Source organism: Nymphalis io, chromosome Z, assembly GCF_905147045.1.
Source record: "Nymphalis io chromosome Z, ilAglIoxx1.1, whole genome shotgun sequence".
In the NCBI taxonomy this organism is placed as follows: Eukaryota; Metazoa; Arthropoda; class Insecta; order Lepidoptera; family Nymphalidae; genus Nymphalis; species Nymphalis io.
In genome coordinates this window covers 13,754,736-13,777,846 of record NC_065918.1, presented here as the reverse complement: position 1 = coordinate 13,777,846, position 23,111 = coordinate 13,754,736, and the positions used below count along the sequence as shown (strand labels likewise).

Genomic DNA, 23,111 nt, shown 5'->3' with positions numbered 1-23,111 from the left:
CATTACATTCAGTCCTAAGGATTTGATGATAAAGCTGACCATCCAGCTGTTCAACTTTCCAAGGTTCAAAATAAAGACAAGATATCGTAATAAATAAAGGTAAATAAGTTACATATATAATAGCGTACTTAACTTAATTTCCGTATTATAAAAAGTATTTTTTAATTCCGATAGTTACATCGTCCGATTTTATCATATAATTTACTTAAAATATTCTATGAAACTTTTAAGCTTTGTAAAATTTAATTATTTTAAAATACGTACAGCAACAGTTGTTTGTTATTTGCAATTTAATTTAACACGAATGTATTTTTATCACAAAGAAATGTCTACGTTCCTTAATACATTTTCTCACTTCTATTCCGGTTTCTTTTCTTTTTCCAAGGAAATTTATAATATTTTTATACTACTACTAAGAATATTAAATTATTTCTAAACACCAAGATGGCTAAGTGAATAAAACAAGTGGTACTTAACATAAGATTGCGTGCTTGAGTTCAGAGAAATGCCAATTTTCTCTTGTGTTTTTCATTTCGTTACTGAATCATCATTATAAAATAGTTATCGCATATGTCCTTCCTTCAAGCTTCATACCAAATTTATTCAATAATAATCATCATGAATAATTGATTTATCACATTTTCTTTATAAAATAGGGAGGCGGACGGGCAAATGCCACCTGATAGTAAATGGTCACCACGGTCTATCGACATCTGTGCTTTAAAAAATATTAACCATCCCTTACATAGCCAATGCGCTACCAACCGTGGGTGGTATTTACACAGAAGGGCTTGCACACAAAGCTTATGTCGACAAATATCGAAGATTGACCAAATTATCGATTAACCGAGAATCGAGATCTTAACTGGACTTCTTATATTAATAATTATAATATATAATTTCTTTATGATTACAATATCATATTAGAATAATATAAAGCTAATGAGTGGGTGATACCTACCCAGAACAAGTCTATGAGAAGAAATCATATAAGAAAGAATTTTAAATGAAATAAGTCTTATTGTTTACAGGAAACAAACTGAAGTTTTTGGATAGAAATAAAACTTTTGTGGCAGCCCTAGTATTGCGCACATCCGAGGCATTTTAATTAAGTTAAGTGTACGTTTGACTGGAAAATGTAGATTTTAGTACGATACGTGAAAAGTAAATTGATTGAAATTGAATCGACAGCAGTGGCATCTGTAATGGTATTATCACAGAATCCCAAACAATATAGTTTTAACAAGCCGGATATGTTGCGCGCTTTATATATTTAATATTTTATACACATAGCTGATGCGGATACATAACCATGAAGAGCCGAGATGGCTCAGTGCACACGTTGGTTGAAACCCAACAAAATAATATAGAAACTAAACTAGTTGCAGTGTAGAAGAAGTTCGTAAGGCAACATGCATGAGTCCGCATCCACCGGCGGATGCGGACACATGCATGTTGTCATTAATCATTCTAAAGGAGCGTTTGCTTAGCAGTGGGATATAAGAATTTAACTTTACATAAACATGTATTTCTGATATATAATCAGCGATACTTGGCTATAATGGTTGTCATTTGTGGTTATTGTTATTGTAGCATGAAATTATACATAATATAAGGTATGTTACCAAACCAACCTCAATATATGTCTTTGAAATATGTCTTTATACTAATACTTGATTAGTGCATCCGACATAATTATCAACTCAGTAAATTTATAACATAATACATATAGAAATGTGATGTAATAACGCCAAAAATTGCATATTGAAATTTGTTTCACTTATTTTTTTTTATATTATAAAATATGAATGTTTTAATCAAACATCACAATATGATATATTTAAATTTAACATCTTGTCAACAGAAATAGAGATCTTGTATAATAAAAGAATTATTTCCAATCCCCTCTTAGTCCTTCATAATTTTCCGCTGCGCAAAATAACAAGCGTGGGACGACATAGAATTGGAATGTACTGGAAGATTACGTTGCAAACGCATTATATACATATACTACACACATATGATTGACACGCTGTATGAGATAGATATTTTTAATTAACACAAATTAGAAAAGGATATAGCAAATTAGCTGTAACTACTGAACAAGTGCCAGAAAGAAGATTCAAGAACTAAATTTACGTTATGTACTGTCCTGACCGATTTCGGCAGGTTTAACAAACAGCGCAGACATATTATAGCAGAATAAAAGAAGAAGTAAAATACAAGAATGTGCGTAAATACACGTGCACTCTCTATTCTGTCGCTCTCATAATCCTATGGGACGCCAAATCCGACATAACCGGAAAGATTTCAGTGAAGTATCCTGGCTGCTACTAAGAAATTTTTGGCAGGAATACCCAATAACTATAAAGTGTGTTTGAAGTATGGGTAACATGCGACAGGAGATGATGTTTATGTGAAAAGACAATGTATGTATAATAAGCACCAAAAGCTTTTTATTGTTATAAAAATAAAATAAAAACATAGGGCACCTAGCCTACCTCACAGGCAAGCGGAGCCGCACTCGAAAACTAGTATCCCAATATTTTAAATAATACTTATATTGAGGTTAAATAAATTTTACATTTACAATTTAAATGTACTTCAAACGAAAGTAATAAGAGCAGGTGAACTCACCGGCTTTCTAAATGTCAGGATCGCGTCGATTTGTTTAATTAAAGTTAAAAAAATTAAAAATGTCTTAATCAATGTTCAATTATTGTAAAATTTCAATAAAAATGTTACATAAAAGAAATTCAACGGTTCCCATAAAAGTATAAAATAATACACAAAGGCATGAAAATTGTATTGTGTGCGACAAGTTAAGGAATGTCCTTTACACGTCGCCCGGTGTAAATCCAGTCGAAATATGTTTTTTGTTCAATCTTTTCATATTTGTTCTCGAATTGTTTGAAAACTCATGTGTATCAGATATTAAGCCGTCCATTTATACGGCTGCGTTGATATATATAACGTTAAAATTTCCAAGCACAAAGCAATATCCCTTTGTAGTTCGATACTAAAAAAGACAATTGCGATATGTCCTTTCAAAATAGGGTGTGTACGAGTGTGTTCAAATACATTTTTCCAGTCAGAGTTTAAGCGTGTAAATAAATAATAATAAAAAACGTTTATTAAACTCCGACGCGATACTGTCAAACTTATTCAAAACGTAGTCTCTGGAAAAATTTCCGAGTGTCATAAAAGCATTGTTTTAAACTGCAGCAAGCTTGTAATTTAATCATTTTCACTTTATAAGTTCGATACATTCTTAAAATCTTTAATATAGCGTCAAATTGTCTTTTGTCAGGCTATCGTTTTGTCATTTTTTTAAGGGAGAAAGCATCGAATCGGACAGTATATTAATATATAGATTAATTATATCTCCATAGTTATAACATTATAAACCTTATTAGCGTATACCTTTGCTAACGAGTAGTATTTTGTTATGGACACCCCAAGTTATACTGAATATATTCATTGAAGGGAAATTAGTTAAAACAAAGATATAATATTTTCTTTCCACAATAAAAAACCTATGTTTGCTAACTAACTGCAATGTAATTATATACATAGCTTTTAGTAAGAAAATTTCAAATGCTAAATTACCTTTCATGGGGAGCTGTATTTTATGACAATTTATTTTCAATTATCTAAGGTGCATATTAGTCGTACTTACACCGTGTCACATGTCATGTACGCGTAGATTGTTATTAGTTAAAAATTTACATTAGTCCCTGAATATTAACACTAAAATAGAACGATCGCGGTTAATGAAGTAGACTCTTAGACCAACTCTGCCTTAGGTCAAAGCTGGTTGCAAAAGCTTCCAGCTGGAACTACAGAACCGATTTGCCATGTTGGAAACCAGGCAGGGCATTGACGACACCACCAATGGTCTGGTGCGTGTCATCCGCGAGGTAGGCCAAAATTACTTTCTACAAAAGACGTAAGTTGAAGCTCTCAGGTGAAACTCTGAACGAGATGACGAGGAGACGAGAACAGCAGAACATGACGCCATCTGAGTGTCAGGCACTTAACAGTAAGGTTAAAAAACTAATAAGGCGTGACACAAGACGAGCGAATACCCGGAATATTGAAGATGCTATAGCACTCAATAGGGGCTCAAAGTTCTTCTTGCAAAGTCACATACCCCCTGTTGTCACCTGACAAAACTCAGAACCATACAAGGCACAGCCGTCACCTCAAAACCAGAGATTCTAGGTGAAGTCGAAAAGTACTATGGCGATTTATACTCATCACGAGTACCTCCACCTGAGTCCCACAGTGCGGATGACCCACGAGCCAGACTAACACGCCACCTATCAGACGATCTTCCCGACATCGATTTGGGCGAGATTAGGATTGCTCTCGGGCAACTTGGAAACAACAAGGCTCCAGGAGATGACGGAATTACCTCAGAGCTTCTCAAAGCTGGAGGCACGCCAGTTCTGAGAGAGCTGGCAAACATCTTTAATTCCGTCCTCCACAATGGTATAAAATCGAAGACATGGAGCAGAAGTGTGGTGGTGCTGTTTTTCAAGAAGGGCGATAAAGCTCTTCTGAAAAACTACCGCCCCATTTCACTTTTAAGCCATGTTTACAAATTGTTTTCGAGGGTAATCACGAATCGTCTTGCCCGAAAATTCGATGACTTCCAACCTGTGGAACGGACTGGGTTTCGAAAAGGCTTCAGTACCGTAGACCACATACGCACACTAAGGCAATAATACAGAAGACCGAGGAATATAATCAGCCTCTATGCCTAGCGTTTGTGGACTACGAAAAAGCCTTCGAGACCTGGGCTGTTCTGGAATCCATGCAGAGATGCCAAATGACTGTTGGTATGTACAGGTGGTGAAGTGTTTGTACGAAGCCGCAACCATGACCGTTCAAGTACAAGATCAGAGCACAAGACCAATCCAATTGCATCGCGGGGTAAGACAGGGAGATGTAATCTCACCGAAACTCTTTACAAATGCATTGGAGGACGTCTTCAAGACGCTCGATTGGAACGGACGCGGCATTAATATAAATGGCCAACACATTACACATCTGCGATTTGCCGACGACATTGTCATCATGGCGGAGACTCTGCAGGATTTAAAAGAGATGCTAAACAGCCTGAGCAATTCTTCAAGACAAGTAGGTCTCGGGATGAACATTGAAAAGACCAAAATTATGGCAAACCGTCAAGTATCCCCGAGACCAGTGGTCGTAAATGGCTCTCCACTTGAAGTTGTGCAGGAATATATCTACCTGGGCCAAACTATACAACTTGGCCGGCACAACTTTGAGAAGGAGGCTAAAAGAAGAATACGTTTGGGCTGGGTGGCATTCGGGAGGTTACGTCATATTTTTGAATCGTCGATCCCACAGTCGCTTAAGACCAGGATCTTCAATCAGTGCGTCCTACCTGTAATGACTTACGGTGCCGAAACGTGGACACTTACTGTAGGACTGGTCCACAAATTTAGGGTCGCTCAGCGAGCAATGGAACGTGCTATGCTTGGGGTTTCTCTGGCAAATAGAATCCGAAATGAGGACATTCGCCAGAGAACTAAAGTCACCGCCATCGCACATAGAATTAGCTCGCTGAAGTGGAAGTGAGCTGGTCATGTCTTCAGGCGCATTGATGGCCGATGGAGCCGACACGTGTTAGAGTGGAAACCACGCTTAGGCTAACGTAGTGTAGGACGCCCTGTGACAAGATGGGCCGACGATTTAAAAAAGGTGGCAGATGATGGATGCGGACTGCCCAAGATCGGGATGGTTGGCGTTCTATGAGGGAGGCTTTCGTCCAGCAGTGGACGGCAAAAGGCTGATACGAATAGTCCCCATGTTTTATTAAATATCAATTTTTGTTTTTTTTTTTTTATTAACGGCCTAGATAGTCTAATTGATAAAATATATGGATATCAACCGAAAATGGGTTACGTTATAAGTACCTGTGAACTCGATTCTTAAATAAATAACCACTAAAATGTCTTCATAATTCATATTAAATTCTGTACTTATACAACTCGTTTTGACATTTACTCTTTCCTACAGTAAATGCTAAAAAATAACCATTGCGTCAGCCATTTTAAATGAATAAAAGAACAGCCACCTGATGGGGAACATTGCAAAGTTTTATTGAAGTAATTTTTTTTAATCGCTCGTCTTTTCATTAAATAAATAAAATAAACAGTAGAAATTGTGACCGTACAGATCGAGGGCATGAATGCTAGAAGCATTTCTCTGTTCAGCTGAAATTCCGAAAAATGAACCACGCTAATGGATTGAAAGCAATAAGACATGGTGTTTAATGGAGTATTGGAAAATTTTCATGAAATCTAAAAATGCATAATTCGATTTTTAAAAAAATCTTTTCACTAGACGAACTAGATTATAAAAAATGATAAGCTGTTTTAATGTATTATGCCGATAAAGTTGCTAATAATAATCAAATACTCGGAATTTTTGAACGAAATACTAAAGATTATATAGTTATTTTGTATTTTAAAAAGTATGATATGATTCTTCACGATTCATTCATTCATTCAAAATGCAATTTTCTGTTATTTAATTATTTTTTTATCATAATAATATCGCGCTAGGAAAAAGATATATAATTTATGAAAAAAATATGATTTATTAATCATCTTTAAGTTTTTATTTAATATTGTAATGCCCCCAAACTACTAATTTTTTGATTAATGCTACTTATTGTGATTTTCGTGATTTGTATTTAAAGTAATATTAGATGTTTCTTTATGTAGATTAAGGAAGAGATTGTGAAAGGCATTCGTTATTTGGTTGTTCATCTTTTTTGCTTCTCATTGAAATATTGACTTAATGACCAGCAAACTATAATTCACGAATTTTTTTCTGATAATACTTTTTTTCACTTTTTTATGTTTATTATAATCATTGATAAACTTTTGAGCAAAATGAATCATTTATCCAATACTAAAACTTCGGCGCTTAAGCAGACATCGTCTATTTAATCACGGACCCGACAGGAACACATTCTCTCAGCGGCCGGACATTAGACTGTTTTGTTGCCTAAAACAAAAGGGTGAACAAAATTTCAGCTCATCCAGGCAACCGCCTGGAACTGGTTTAAAATTATGTTGAAATATTTACTCAACACAACCAGTACGCAAACATACTAACATCTGAAGGTAAGAAAAAATCGATTAATAAATGTTTCGGAAAAGTCAAAATTATAAAACCATCATTTAAGTTTGACAAAAGTTAACATTTTGTTCTATATTTAATAGATTCAGTTTTCAAAGTAAATAACAAAATAACATAAACTTATCACGCGCAAATTGTGAACTACTATTACAACAATTAAATTTAAAATTAAAAAAATAAATAAATTTAATATATAAATTTTGGGTGCATTTTTAATTTACGTATAGATAGACATTCTATTTTGTTTAGTGAATAAATTTAGATAATTAATATTTATTTAAAAATAAACAAGTATTTTTTCAGAGCCTGTAAGTTATATTGGACCGAAGCTTGAAAAGTTCTTCAAATCGCTTCTAAGAAAAGGGTTCTACGAGGCGACTATTTGCTTAACTTGTAAAAAATAATGTATTGTTAATATTGATATTCACTGATCCTTAAAACCGAAATACGCTCATTAAAGAATGGATATTTAGTGGCAGAATTACTAATTACAGGCAAACAATTACAATTGTGTTATGAAATTAAATTTAAACTGAAATATTTATGTTATATTTTTATGCGTCATTGTAAAAATAAGTTGTATCTTAATCATAGGTACTAAGTAAGTTTCACGATCATTCTTCGAAAAAACTTTCAAACTTTAGAGACTTTATGATTGTTGGCAGACTCAAAGACAGATACAAAGAAATCCACTCCACTTCGGCAATCATTATTATTTTCAATCATTTCCCATATCTCTTTCTCAATTTTATTGACATTTTAAATACAGTTTTTTTTTATATGTTCGATTATTAATATATCATATGGGTTAATTATTGCTTATCGAAGTCAAGTAACCGGTTTTTTAACTTCGATAACGAGATTTTATCTTTCTTTTTATATAAATAAATAGTAGCAGTTAGATTAGTTAACCGATGATAATTTAGTTCTCTTGTGGCAGTTTAAATTTCACGTGGAAATAACGTTGTTTGCAAATAACGTAACCTGAACGTATATTGTTAGAGTTACGTTATAGATATGTTTATTCAAAAGTTGCGGTAAAGTAATTTTAGAAAATAAATTTCTTCATGAAACTTGAACGATTTATGGAAATTACAACCTATTCCTATAGTAATGAATTTGTGATCGTTAACAATTTAAAAAACAGTTTAAAAAAATCGATAGTGGAAGTTCGAACGGAACATAAAATAAATGTTAAATATTAAGGAATACCGATACAAGTAATGTGATATTGACAGAAATATCCAATAGTAGCATCGGTCAATAATGTTTTCAATCAGTATTACAACAGAATTTCGCTTCAGCGAACTAATTGTCAATCAATATAGCACTCACAGTGGTATTTCAGACAAAAAATGAAGTGGATTATTTGTATGTTTAGTAAAGCCTTCGCAGTATTTAAACCAATTATTTGGTTTCAAGTTCGGTGTAGTTACAATTATACCGGTGCTTAGTAATTAGTTTGCAGCGGAGTTTATTGTGACATGTCCCTAATTTAACCAACAACAGGTAATGAATTACATTATTTTACATTTAAATAAAGAGTGTAATGAGACAACCGGTTTTTTTTTTTAATACAATTTTTTTTTAATTTAAATTTTACATTTAACGATTTCCTCATGAAGTTTTATGATTAATAAAAGAAACGGATATTTCTTTTATGATGCCTTTATGTTGTTATTATTAATTGAATGAAAATTTATTATTTATAAATAAAATTAAAAACCGTATTATCCGTGACTTTTCTTCAACTTATCATTTTTGATAAGTTAGTTTTAAGTCCTTTCTATAGCTCGCTATGTGACCTTGAGTTTGTGAACCAAACTACTAAATAATTAGTTTCGCTAGTTGGGGTGGTTTCGTTTGATGAAATTTAAGCGTGGCGGGACTTTTAACATAATTATAACATGATATGTATATATTTGCATATATATTTTTAATAAGACAAAATAAAAATATAATTATAGATAATTGAGAGCATAGATTAATTATAATGTAATATATAAATTTAATCGTATAAGATACAATTGATCAGATTATTTTTATTCTTCAGAGTAATATCTATATTCCGAATCAGTTTTAGCTTTAAATTCTATAGCCAAAGCGGTCAGAATCAAACCTGCGGCTTTTACATCGCTAAGAGCTCCGTAAACCATTACGCTATTGACGCTTCTGAAATCGACATAATTTTGTTAAAATCAGATAAATATTCGAAGTCACAAAGCAATTGATTTCTGATACGCCCGCACGCCGTCTGCGACGTCCAGACTTAACGTCCCTAGTAAGGCTATTAAACTATAGTTATTTCTGCTAAATAACGCGACATATCTTTCAATACAAAATAGTTATAATTTGTGTGAATTTGTCTGGCAACAATGTCGCATACTCTATGTCCTTAAGTATATCATCGATCAATATTGTAATAAATTAAAAACACAAAGTAGAAGATTAAGATGGAAAGGCTGTTATTCAATTCAATGTCAAGTCTTCTTAAAAACATAGTTTAGCATCTAATAGTGAACGCACCTTTACGTTAAAATAGGTTGAGTTATACTGTTACGTATTATGTAGATGTTATTTGAACAATGTGACGTCTTTTTGTGCTTAGCCTGAATCTTAATGAGCACGTGGTTTAAATTGTATTGCCAAAAAAAGTTATTTTCAATTATACTATTTACAATGGTATAAATTAAATTAAATTTTCAAGAAAATATTATTTTGTAGACCGCGGAACAACTGAACTATGACTTATGAGAACTTTGACTGACTTATCAGAACGGATTTATTGAAATGGAATGAAGAATACAAAATAATCCTCGTTATCCCAAGCAGATTGTCCTGAAAACGTTTTAGGGTGACAAAATTAAAAAACTTTTAAATATAGTTATTTTCTCTTTTTAAATCTCACACTAGTGAGAAAAAATGTGACGCAAGACAAGACGCAAACTTGGAATACATATATATATATATATATATATATATATATATATATGGGACTATACAAAATTATTGGGAATATAAAAAGTTTTCCATATTATACAAACAAACAAATATAGGAAAAAAGCTTAAAATTATTAAATAGACCAAAAAGAAACTAATATACAGACAAATAAGAATCGATTTAATAAAATCCAGTTTACGAACAACTAATACCATCTTTTTTATGGTAAAAGTTTATAATTTTAAGCGAAAAATCAATGTAGTTTATGAAAGGATTTTTAGTAGATTAAATATCCTTTTATTAGCAGTTACTATGTATCTTATTTTTTTATATGTAACAATATTATTGTTACATAGGTCTTACTTTTAATTAACAGCGGCAACACATGAACAAACGATGAGTTCATAATAACCTCATTTATAATAAACAACCCCACCGGGGTATCCTGTATCGGAAACACGAAACACGATTACAAGAACCTTGACATCGACAGCTGTACTATATATGCAACTTGACATGTGTCATGTTTGGACATGCGTATAATAGCGGCGATTGCCTCGTTGGTCTAGTGGCTTGAAGAAAGGCCGCAGACTGGGAGGTCCTAGGTTCAATACCCAGGTCGGGCCAATAAAAAATGTTTTTGGGTTTTTCTGTCAGAAAATTCTCACTAGCAGCCCGGAGCCTGGAAGTTGGAAGTGTGTACACTCCCGTGCCTCGGAAAGCACGTAAAGCCGTTGCTCCTGCGCCTGAACTCTTTCCGATCGTGTCGGATCGCCGTCCCATTGGATTATGAGAGTTAGGGAATAAAGAGTGCACCTGTGTTTGCGCACACACTTGTGTACTATAATATCTCCTGCGTAGTTGGCTAATCACTCTTGAGATTATCACTCTTGACATTATTATTATTAGCGGAGATGCTTTTAATTGCTCTACTCAGACTTGAATATTATTGATAAAATTTACCATCGCCATCGTCAATTTGAAGTTTAATGAAAGAAAGTTTTCTTTTATTGAATAAACGCGATAAATATATAATTTTCTACAAAAGATTGTTTTATTATTACCGTCTTTTGACCCTTCATGGTTGGAGTTATTTAAATTTTTTTTTCTAAGCTTTTTCAATCAACAAATACTAATTTCTCGCATTTCTGTCATTATGTTATTTTTTTTTTCGATTAACGTTTTGATGAATTATAGATTATCAACCTTACTTATATTATTGTTAAGCGGGTGATTATTAAAAAAATGTTGTGTCTTCTTCTTTTGAATGTCAAATCAATAATGACAGAAAGAGATTAAATAAGCCAAAGCAACTTTTACGAGTACTTTAGTAAGTAAGTAAAGTTAGTAAGTAAGTAAAGAAATAAACTTGGATTTTCTTGTTGATCATCATCCTTGGTTCACAGGGTGCGGGCCAGCTCAAACGAAATTCTAATCATGGTAGCTAACTGACTAGACTGTATATTTATAAACCGCTGTTGTAAAGTTTCGGCTGGACCAGTAAATTATATAAGTAGTAGATAGTAGTGTTTATTTTATTTTTTGTAATTTTGTATATGAGTCTTGTTACTTAAATAAATAAATTATTATTATTATTATTATAAAAGGTAGTGAAGTTTTAAGTCCTAACCAAATTTATTCGTAATCTTCTTTACATTTTGTGTCTAGCATAGTATGTAACTATTTCAAAAATAACTTTCGCTTTGCTTAAATCAACCTCTGTCTGCTAGTAGCAAAATGATGCATTATAGAGGGAAAATTGATTAACATTCTTGGAAATATTGAAACCGAATCCAAACGATTCAATCAAGTAAAAATAAAATATGGATGCCATTTCACGCTCCATCTGTCCAATCAAGCCGATTGTTTTAGGGCAAATAATACTGTAAAACAGCGAGCTAATATTAGCGGTTTCCGTTTTGTTTGATACAAACTATTTCTGTACATTCAAATATTGGACGTACCGATTTTTTCAATAGAACGGAACAAATACATTTTTATTTTGACTCACTTTATAAACTAATAATTTCCATTACATAAATATCTAATATTTCTAAATTAGAACTAGATAAAAATAAATAAAAATAAAAATTGTAATTCGTCCTAAAGCGAGAAACATATTATATTTATATGAAAAGTGTTCAGTTATATTTTCGTGTATTATAAATTGTTGGTTGATATGCCTATGAATAGAATCAAATGAAAAAAAAACAGGGTGTCTCGACCCCAAATAATTTGATTAAGGGTAGGTGAATGTAATGTTGAATTAATAAATTTTCTTATATACATATCCTCCAAAAATACCTTTAAAAATATGTCTTTCGATTCGTTATAACGTTTTTAAGTTCCCCATAATCGAATCCAAACCACGGCGAATCTTCTAAAAGAAAACAAGTCACATGCACAGGACATATTATATTGCACAAGTGTGTGCGCTAACACAAGGGCACTCTCATAATCTATGGGACTGCAAATCCGATGCGACTGAAAAGCTTTCATTCATCATGTCCAATATTCCAGTATTCAGACCTCAGTCCGTTACTTTTAATTCTTGGACAGAGACCCAATAACTTCAACGAGGTTGCCAACAAAAAGGTTGGACAAGTGTAGGTACAGGACCTGTTTAACAATGCCAAGTTATTATTATATAGATACTAAAACATGTTTCGTCAACAAAGATTTTCATAGCAATGATTGTTTTGTGTATCTGAAATTATTGCTAATGATAATCTTAGAGTAAATTCAATTTGATTCGTATTTATGTAATATTATAACCTTCGATAACGCTATTTATCTTGAAAGCTATTGATTATATACATTCGTGCAAAGTTATATTATTTTTATTTTCATTTTGATGATTTTTTATTTTATTATATTTTAAAATATATAAAACCTTAATCTATATTTCAAATATTTTTTTAATATAATGGAATACCAGTTCTGTATTCATATATCATTGAACGCTTCAGGAATTAGTCGATTCAACGGAATAATTGCAAATATTTATTGAAATATGCAAACTTAATATCCGCTATTAATAAATTTAATGATTCGGCAATATCTATAAGCAGGTTATGTAATTTCATTAAGCGTACGAATTATAATTAAGCGTATTATTTATGTTGAATTTATATGTGCTTATCGCAAAAGTTATTAAAATTAATTAAGCTACATAAAAGACGATAATCCAGTCATTAGTAACATCGGTTCTCGATTTTTTTGTATTCCGAGTTGATAGCAGAGTGAGCTAGTGTACAGGGATGTAATATCTTGAATGCTTGATTACCAGCATATTGATGACATAAAGAGTGGATTACATTTAGTACCATCCATGGTGATAACTTATTACTCGAATAGCCTAATGGCTAGTGTATAATATATGTAATGAAGTAAACACAAAAAAAACTAAACGTACTTAATTAATACTTGCATAGTGTTCTATTTCAGCCAATTTGTTTACAAATGTAAAGAATTGAAAATTTACAGTTATATACATATTAGTATTCGAATAATCAATATCAGCAACATAATTTACAATATGGCGGCCATTATTGAATAATTTGACACTTAACACCATATTTGGATGTTAAAGTACATAGTCATGCAAACATGATACATATATCATTCAACGCCATATGGTGTTTAAAAATAAACATACATATAATATTCGGTCATATAAATAATTTATAACACTATATATCGTTTTATAAAAGTTAATGTTATAAATTGATATAATAAATAACTGCATGTCAGGACTTAATACGAGTGTAATAATGAAAAACTTATTTCTGGTAGGATTTGCGTCAATACGTTCTAAGTTAACGTCTACGTAACTTCCCAATTTCAAGTCAATCGGATGTATAGTTTCAGAGATCTCGTGATAATTCAATCAGTGGTATTTCGTTTATCATCATCATCACCTGAGGTGTTACAGCCACGGGTGGGCCTTAGCCTAGTTCAGTAACACTCCAGTCCGATCTATTTGTGGCTTTCCTTTTCCAACTTGTCACTGCTAAGACTTTGGTGTCCTGTTCGATGCCGTTTAACCTGATCTGAGTTTGGGGCTGCCTCTACTTCTGCGATCGTCCGGCCGGCCTTCCAGGAGGCATTTGAGTACTCCGGCCTCGTCCATTCCCGCCCATTGCAGGCGTCCGAACTTTATGGTCCTAATGTCGTTAGGTTCATCGTACACTTGGTATAGCTCGTGGTTATAACGCGTACGCCATCTCTTGTTTTCTACCACAGCTCCTAAGATGCGTCTTAGTATTTTGCGCTCAAATACCAACAAGAAATTCTCATCTTTTTTGCTCAACACCCAACATTCAGAACCGTATTGGTAACCGTATGTATTACGTTTATACACACATATATATATATATATATATAGGTATATATATATATATATATATATATATATATATATATATATATATATATAATTGTTCGTATAAATCTTAGAAATATATATATATATATATATATATATATATATATATATATATATAATAATCTTAGAAATATATATATATATATATTTCTAAGATTTATACGAACCATTATTAGTACGAATATATTAGTTCTAAGATTAAAAATGCGAAAAGTTTACACTATGAATGTTATTTAATTATGCACCACTAATGGCATAGATTTCTTAACTCATAATAGTCGCAAGACTAAGTCAAATAAAGTAAAGTCAATATTTTCTCATCCTGAAACCGACTTCCGATCACGTTGGTAATATCTGGTCGCCGTAACGGCTAAAAATCGAATCGTATAATTTCCTACGTAACAAGTTTATTGAACTCGAATGTCTAGAAACCTGAGTGATACGATTTCGACCTATTTACTAAATTCTGACAATAATGCATTTAACTATTTATGTACCTATTAAGTCTATTTAAAAAACTTTCATATTGTTAGTAAAAGATTTAGGTTCTGATGTCTGGATATATTAGTAACAAAAGTTGTAACTAAAAGTATATCTCGACATTTCTATTGATGTGTGTTTTTATGCTAATTTTTCGGTTAGTATTTTAAGTGAATTTTAAAGTTCGATGGTTCATATCGATAGGACTACGTACTGTTTATTTTCAAATGTAGTTTGACTTTATTAATCAGCAATGCATATCACATAAATATAGATATGAATACTTTTTACTTTTGATCTAACAAACTATAATATTTTGTAAAGCGTAGAAATGTATCATCCTGATATTGATGCTTATATGAACTCTAGACATAACTAGAAGTTATGTAGGAAAAACAACAATGTATTACGAAATTTTATTTGAAATAATATTATTTATGAAACAAGAAAAAAAAACTGTAGAACCACCCACAAGTTATTGAGATGTAAAAAATGGATAAAAAGATTATGGTGCGTACTTATTATATTTATATGAAAGGTTTTCGGTTCCAATTTGATTAATAAATGAAATAGTTCCGTAAATTAAGTTAAATTACCCTTAAATATATATAGATATAATTAAAATTATCTACGGAATTATATTACAGTAGCGAAAATACAAGGGAGGATATTTTTAGAGTTTGCGGAGATGCAATCTTGATGTACAAGTATATTACTTCTCGTGTTCATACAATGTACGTCACTGTTTCTATAAAAATAATCAATACTGTTCTGTATATACAAGATGTTGTTGTAAATGTACATTGATGTCTCTGTCATTGTAAGAAATGAATGATTCCAACTTTTTTAAAATATTCCGAAAAGTTCAAGAATACCTTTGAAATAAAACTTCCATAACTTATGTATATTTATAATAGAAATGTTCCTAAAATTGATCCCCGTGGAATGCCCATTTTTAGCACTCAAACCCTTGCCATTTATTTCTCATATTGAAAATTGTAAACGATAGAAAAATTAGACATGAAAAGGGTTTCTTACGCTGATTCTTCTCAGATGAAAAAAATACCTCTGTACCCAGATGGAGAAGAAGTTCATCATATATTCATAGATAGTATAGGGTTAGATACTGTATCAAAATAGTATAATGACAAAAATTGCTTATGTTTCCGGTTTTAAAATCTGGTAACACTGTACTTCACTTCAATAGATCAGGAAACGATTACGATCCCAGACACCTGTTACGGCACTAAAAAACTAGTAAAACTGCAATTTATCGATAATAGCGATTAACTCCCTTAACGGCTCTGAGGTTAAAGGTGGGTAGGTCACACGTCGAAAGGCATTCTTATCATGTTATAACATACCGTTTCGTGGATATTTTTTATGACGAAACGATGCTTTTTTTTATTGCATATGCATGTCAACATTAATTTTGAGTACTGCTTTTCTGTGATTTGTATTACTATTTCAAATTTAAAAAAGGTACAATTAAATATTAATATTGTTGCGATATCGCGTGCATTCACAGCGAATAAACATTAATTACTTATAAATCCTAAAATATAATAATCGAAAACATGCAAAAGATTCCAGATTTAACACCATTAGAGGTGATTATTTATATCTATCAGTTACTAAAAATGTTTTTTTTTATATATAAAATTCTGTTCCTTGGTGTAAAAGGCCATATCGTGGAGTTTACGCGATAAATTATTGCATTAAATCGGAAAGAAATTTACTTTGAAATTTCGAAGTGATCACCACCACTCTAGACATAAGCGATGTAAGAAATATTGCTATTTAAATTTTGCGATCCTGAAGGTTTAATCTGTGCTAAAGCTAGTTCTACAAAATATTCAATTGAAGCCATAAAAAAAACGTCGGAAGTGCGATGATTTTATTAGCTCAGTACGGTCGGGAAGAGCGCTTGGCTTGATAATATTTGCGCAATATTTTCGTCTATTTCTTCTATTTCTTTTTATATTACACGAACGTATCACTATTAATGGCTAATAATGAAAAAATCAATATAAATTCTATATAGGAATATAAAAAGCAGAACGTTGACAGTAAATATTAAATCATAAATTCAAATACTGACATATTGATAAGCCACTTGGGTCTTTTAGCTGTCATACAAATTGAATTCAATTTCGTATACGATCAATTATATTATAATTAAGAAGTAATAAACTTATTGCATTTTATTAAGCAATCTCAATTCAAAGGGTATTTATTCATAATAGATAAAATTTAATATATTTTTTATAGTTTCGTAAAATTAATAGAAGATAAATCTGCACTTAAAATATAATGAATCAAATACATTGTTACGCCTGCATCGGTGTTGCTGGGACTGTTCCAAGTAATTGCGATGTTTCGTTTGACAATAGTTATTGATAATGCATAATTACTATGATTGCATCTGTTCCTTGGTTAATTTAAATTCTTACGTTCAATCTATTACACATTTCTCTAAAATACATTATAATGATTAATCAAGATTACATTAACGTTTAATGGAAATAATATGGTGCAATACAATGAAATCGTGTTTGTATATTTGGCGTGCGTCAATCAATATGAGTGTTTGTCGCAGATGAAAGTACTTTCTTATACCTTATATCCCGACGCGACTTGGCGATCGGCGGTAATAGATTTTAATGGCAAGATGTTGCTATATTTAAAACTTGGCATGCCCTCTACCGCGGTGCTCGATGTACTTATTGCAACTGTGAATGCTAAATGTCGAATATAAGAATTATACACTCGAAATGAGTGTATGGAAATTTATATTTCTTTATACTTTACAATATCAGAATTAACTTTATTCATATATTAATTTGCAAGTTTCATTAGATACATTTCTCTCGTGTATTTTTTCCGGAATGTAATGTTATATATCGCATATTATATTTATATACGATAAATTCTATTGCGCCTCAAAGGACGAACCATTAATAAACATATATTCGTATTTATAATACTAGTATGGATTAATATTTTCGGCCCGGTGGCAAAGCGTCTGATGTAGGGTCATTTAAAAAAGACCGCACATTAATGAATATGACATTAACTGGAACTTTTTTATATTGGTAAGTCTAAAAATAAGTTTTTAAAGACAAAAAATCGGTCCAGTGGTTTTTTACATGATAAACGAATGCTTATTTACATTAAATAAATCGTCTAAATTGTTGATTATACTTTTATTACGGGTTAAATATATAACGTAAGTTTGAAAGTGTAAAAATCACCATTAAATATATTTAAACACGACTCTTCGCATTTTAATTCTACATACGACCTTCTATACTGACAAAGGCGAATTATAGTCTCCCGACCTTATATTGCTAGAATGTCAAATTGATTACTCTCTTAATATGATATCATGATTTTACGATGATTCTGCATGTCTGAATAACTTGTCTATATATATTCAAAGGGAAATTCTATAAGTGACTTGATAACTTATTTATATTAATAATTTCATACGATTATCTTTAAATAATCTATATATTCAGTAACATTCCTAAAAATGTGTCTGTCAAACCCGTTGCCCTCAAATACGAATTTGAAATGTATACCCAATTATTTACAAAAAGTTCTTTTCTTAAGAAAAGAAATACTTATGTCGTCATAAAAAGCAATACATTACTTTGAATATTTCCAAACATATTGACGAGCCAAAATAATTAATACATCAATAAGTACTTCAAACTTTCGAACGTGTCAGGTCGTAAAAACAATTTAGTGTTTGGCAAATGTTTAAAATTAGTTTGTTTTCACATTAGACCGTCATACTTGTATATATATATATAAAGTTTATACATATTGTACATGTATTACAAATCTATCGATTAGTATGTAAGTACACTCGCACAACATGATTTTGCAATGATTTTATTTCGTCGAATAGAGCGAATGTGCAAAGTAAATGAAGCATAGTGAAAAAAATAATAAAGCGAGAATCAAAATTGAAAAAGGCGATGCAGAAACCAGTAGACTCAATAATTAGTAATGTTTCAAATGAAATCGAATATTATAGTGCATTAAATATGGCTTTATATAAACTAATCAATATATATGACGAAAATTCAAAATATTTTACGTATCATAACAGCGAGTAAGGCTTAGTGGATTTCCATTTCTTACATCATAACCGTGACATAAGTTTGCACCAATCTCTTACTTGTTGCTATCTATCGATGTTTAACAGTGGAGTAATAGATTGAATAGTACCGACCAGGTGGGCTTATACAAAGCTCACTCTGTAACATATAAAAAAATATAGTAACGTTAAATAACGTAATCTTACAATACATATAAATTATAAACATTAGATGACAATGGATATGAACAGTTAAAATAATAACAGTTCACACCTGGTCTCACATGAGAATCCCTTATCTAAACATTTTCTGAAACATGCTTATTATATAATATATAAAATTTATTTAGTATCAAATATGTCTTATATTTTTGTTGGTTTATTTATATTTCGTGTTCCTTATAACTCTGCCTAGGATTAAACGTTGACATAATGTATTAACTTAAAATATATATTTTTTGTATTAATAATTGACACACTTCAAATAAATTATTTGACTTATTGTTTTTTCGAATACTAATGTTTATTGTTTTGTATAAAGAAATCTAATAAAATATATATATAGATATATATATAGATATATATATACTACTATTATATATATACTACTATTTACTGGTGGTAGGGCTTTGTGCAAGCTCGTCTGGGTAGGTACCACCCACTCATCAGATATTCTAACGCAAAACAGCAGTACTTGATATTGTTGTGTTCCGGTTTGAAGGGTCGAGTGACATAAAATCTTAATTCCCAAGGTTGGTGGCGCATTGGCTATAAGAGATGGTTGACATTTCTTACAATGCCAATGTCTAAGGGCGTTTAGTGACCACTTCCCATCAGGTAGCCCATATGCTCGTCCACCTTCCTATTCTATAAAAAAAATAAAATATATATATATATATATCACCACAATGAGAGGAAAAAACGAGAATCCAGCGCTTTTCTCGGTGTATTCAGCAAAGTAAAAATATATTGTTGATTTGGATTCTTCGAGATATCCGTTGAAACTATATAGAAGAAATATGATTTATAACGAGTAAAGTCGAGTCAAGTTACCACTGCTTATATTTTATTATACTTTATTGTACTTCCGCAATATCTCTAGAAAAGTAATAAATATATTATGTTGGCTTGTTCATGCTACAAATAAAATATTCCAAAAATAAGCCACTACGTATGCAATACCATATTTACACGATTTATATACAAAACATAATCATTGTAATGCCGCTATATATATTAAGCTATATCCGAAACTTGGCTCGCTCAGAATTAAGTTTATTTCGAAATATTTGTATTTCTTAAAGCTAATAATTAAGTTAATTTTAAATAATTGTTGTTGGCATTTAGTGTAGCTGAAAATACATATTATATCATTTAGCATGATGCAAGATATACAAATATGATTTTAATATTTAATATACAGACATTGCAGTTTTATAATTTTGTCATGTAATAGTTTCCAAAGAGATGTCAGGTAATCATATATGTTATGTTTAACTTGAGGGTTAAAAAAAGTAAAGTTTAGATTTCATAGCTCTGAGAAATTTTACTTTCAGGTTAACAATTTTCTAGTTTGTAATCTGAACTGAGCTCAGTTCCAAAATTTGCTTTCCTCGAGATCATTTTTCTTGAATACTTTTGCTTTGATTAATTCACCTCGAAATTCCCTGCAGTTATATCTAATGTTTTATATACCATGTGTATTATAATATATTTTACTTAAAATATATTAACTGTACATAGTAATATAAAATTAGGTCCTTACATATGAAATTTTTGCGTTTTTTACGGGAGGAATATAAAGTCATTTTTTTTTATTGTAAAAGCAATCAGTAGCAGTAAGCAGCAAGAGTAAAAAGTAATAAAGTGACAGTCTGAACATGTCTCATTCCTGGGCTAAGGCCTCCTCTCCTCTTGAGGTGGAGATTAGGAGATACTCCACAACGTTACTTCAATGCGAGTTGGTGGATAATTGTAACAAAAATTACAACTACCACATGCAGGTTTTGGGCCATTAACCTTTATTCATTTTTCATTAAATAATTATTTATTGTTCTACAAACATGAATTATATTTTTTTAATTTTACTGTAATTGCTACAAAGTTCATATAAATTATAGATAGCTTCGATTAGCTGATTCGAAATCATAAACTTAATGACAGGGTATATATGTATCTCTCAGTGACATATATATCTCTTTTCGACATCATTACGCATGGCGAAAAGAAAAAAAAAGAGGAAATAAGAGGTATTTTTAATACTATATAAAATATACGAATTGAGAAGTTATGATGTGAAATTGCATCGATGTTGTTATGTTTAAAATGATGTCATAAAATGATAATCATGACCTTTCTCAAATAGCTGCGGGAATCAAATGAACTACATGGAATCTCTTAGCAGCGGTGTCTCGTTATTTTGCTTAGTAGATATTCTCGTTTTAATAGCTACAAGCTTAATTGCAATTTGTAACTACAAGTGAAAATGATACTTTTATTTAATATTCTACATTACCGTACAGTTGTATGAGTTAAATTTTAATATATGACTCAAAATGTTATTAACTTATAAATAGGGGTAAATTGAAAGTTTATTTGAAAGTTCCTTATCATATCGATTTACACAAAACTTAGTGTTGAGGTGTACAGATAAAAACATTTTTTTTTTTCAAATTAACCTTATAGAGATAAAAGTGTGATGTTAAAATATATATGCGGACAATTTGCTGATAACATAATCATATGAATAGTGCTTAAATATATAAATGTAAAACATTTCTCACCTACATGTCAGCTCAGCGTTATGCGCTTAGCTGACATGTAGGTGAGAAATGTTTACGATTCTCAATTTTCAGTGTATTTTAATACGAACTTTGTTTTGTCATATATTACTCGATTAATTGATATGAAATGATTATGTAATGCTATTTGGTAATATATATTAATATTAAGATGACATATTTTTATAAAAATAACTAAGATAAGAGTGTTTTAATTATTATTAAATATTTATTCCATGTTTATTAAGCCCAGTGGTAAGCGCGTGAATCTTAACCGATGATCGTGGGTTCAAGCCCGGGCAAACACTACTGAAATTTCATGTGCTTAATTTGTGATTATAATTCATCTCGTGCTTGACGGTGAAGGAAAACATCGTGAGGAAACCTGCATGTGTCTAATTTCACTAAAATTCTTCCACATGAATATTCCACCAAACCGCATTGGAGTCGCATGGTGGAATAAGCTCCAAAACCTTCTCCTCAAAAAAAGGGAGAGGAGGCTTTAGCCCAGCAGTGGGAATTTACTGGCTGTTACTGTTACTGATTCACTGTAAGTCGACTGATAACAACAATGTCGAATTTAACAGATAAAATCGATTAAGAAAGACATTTTAAACTTGCATTTTCCACGAATTGTTCGTATTTCTGTACCCGTATTTTTAACCTCAACCCTTTTATTTCTCTATAGGAAACCGTTTGATCCGTTGTATTCATTTATTGACACATAAGCTACGAAAACAATTGTAAATACGATAACGAATTGCTAAAAAAACAAATATATTAAATTTTTGAAAGATGATCTCCCAATGGGAACAACCCTTAACTACTTTCTGAAACGCTGATCAATGGCTCGTTAATACATATTTTACTTTCATCTTAATTATAATTGGTCGATGGCAGCTAATGACGTAATAGACGACCAATGAGCGTTCAGTATTTATTCAGATTAGTAAATCCAACTTTGTCAAGCTTCAGAAACTGGAAACGACTCCCTCTTTAACTGCACATGTACGGAACTGGTTTCTCAATTATTTAACAAAATGTATAACAAAGCATACTTAATATAGCTTAGGTTATAAAACTTAGCATGTTTGATGCTTAATCTACGTAAATTGAACCAAAATGAAAATTAAATGGGATATTCCTATGAAAACAGTTACATAATAAAATATAATGTCTCTCTACTCAGATTATCCCGGCGGCGGATATTTACAATTGACATGAATTATTATA

The 23,111-nt window shown here is 31.3% G+C and overlaps 1 protein-coding gene across 4 annotated transcripts in view; it reads left to right on the top strand.

Annotated features, from left to right (window-relative positions):
• Positions 1 to 23,111, top strand: part of LOC126780474 (hypoxia-inducible factor 1-alpha-like) — an 87,056-nt gene that overhangs the window by 5,193 nt on the left and 58,752 nt on the right. The gene's annotated exons all lie outside the window — the stretch shown is intronic.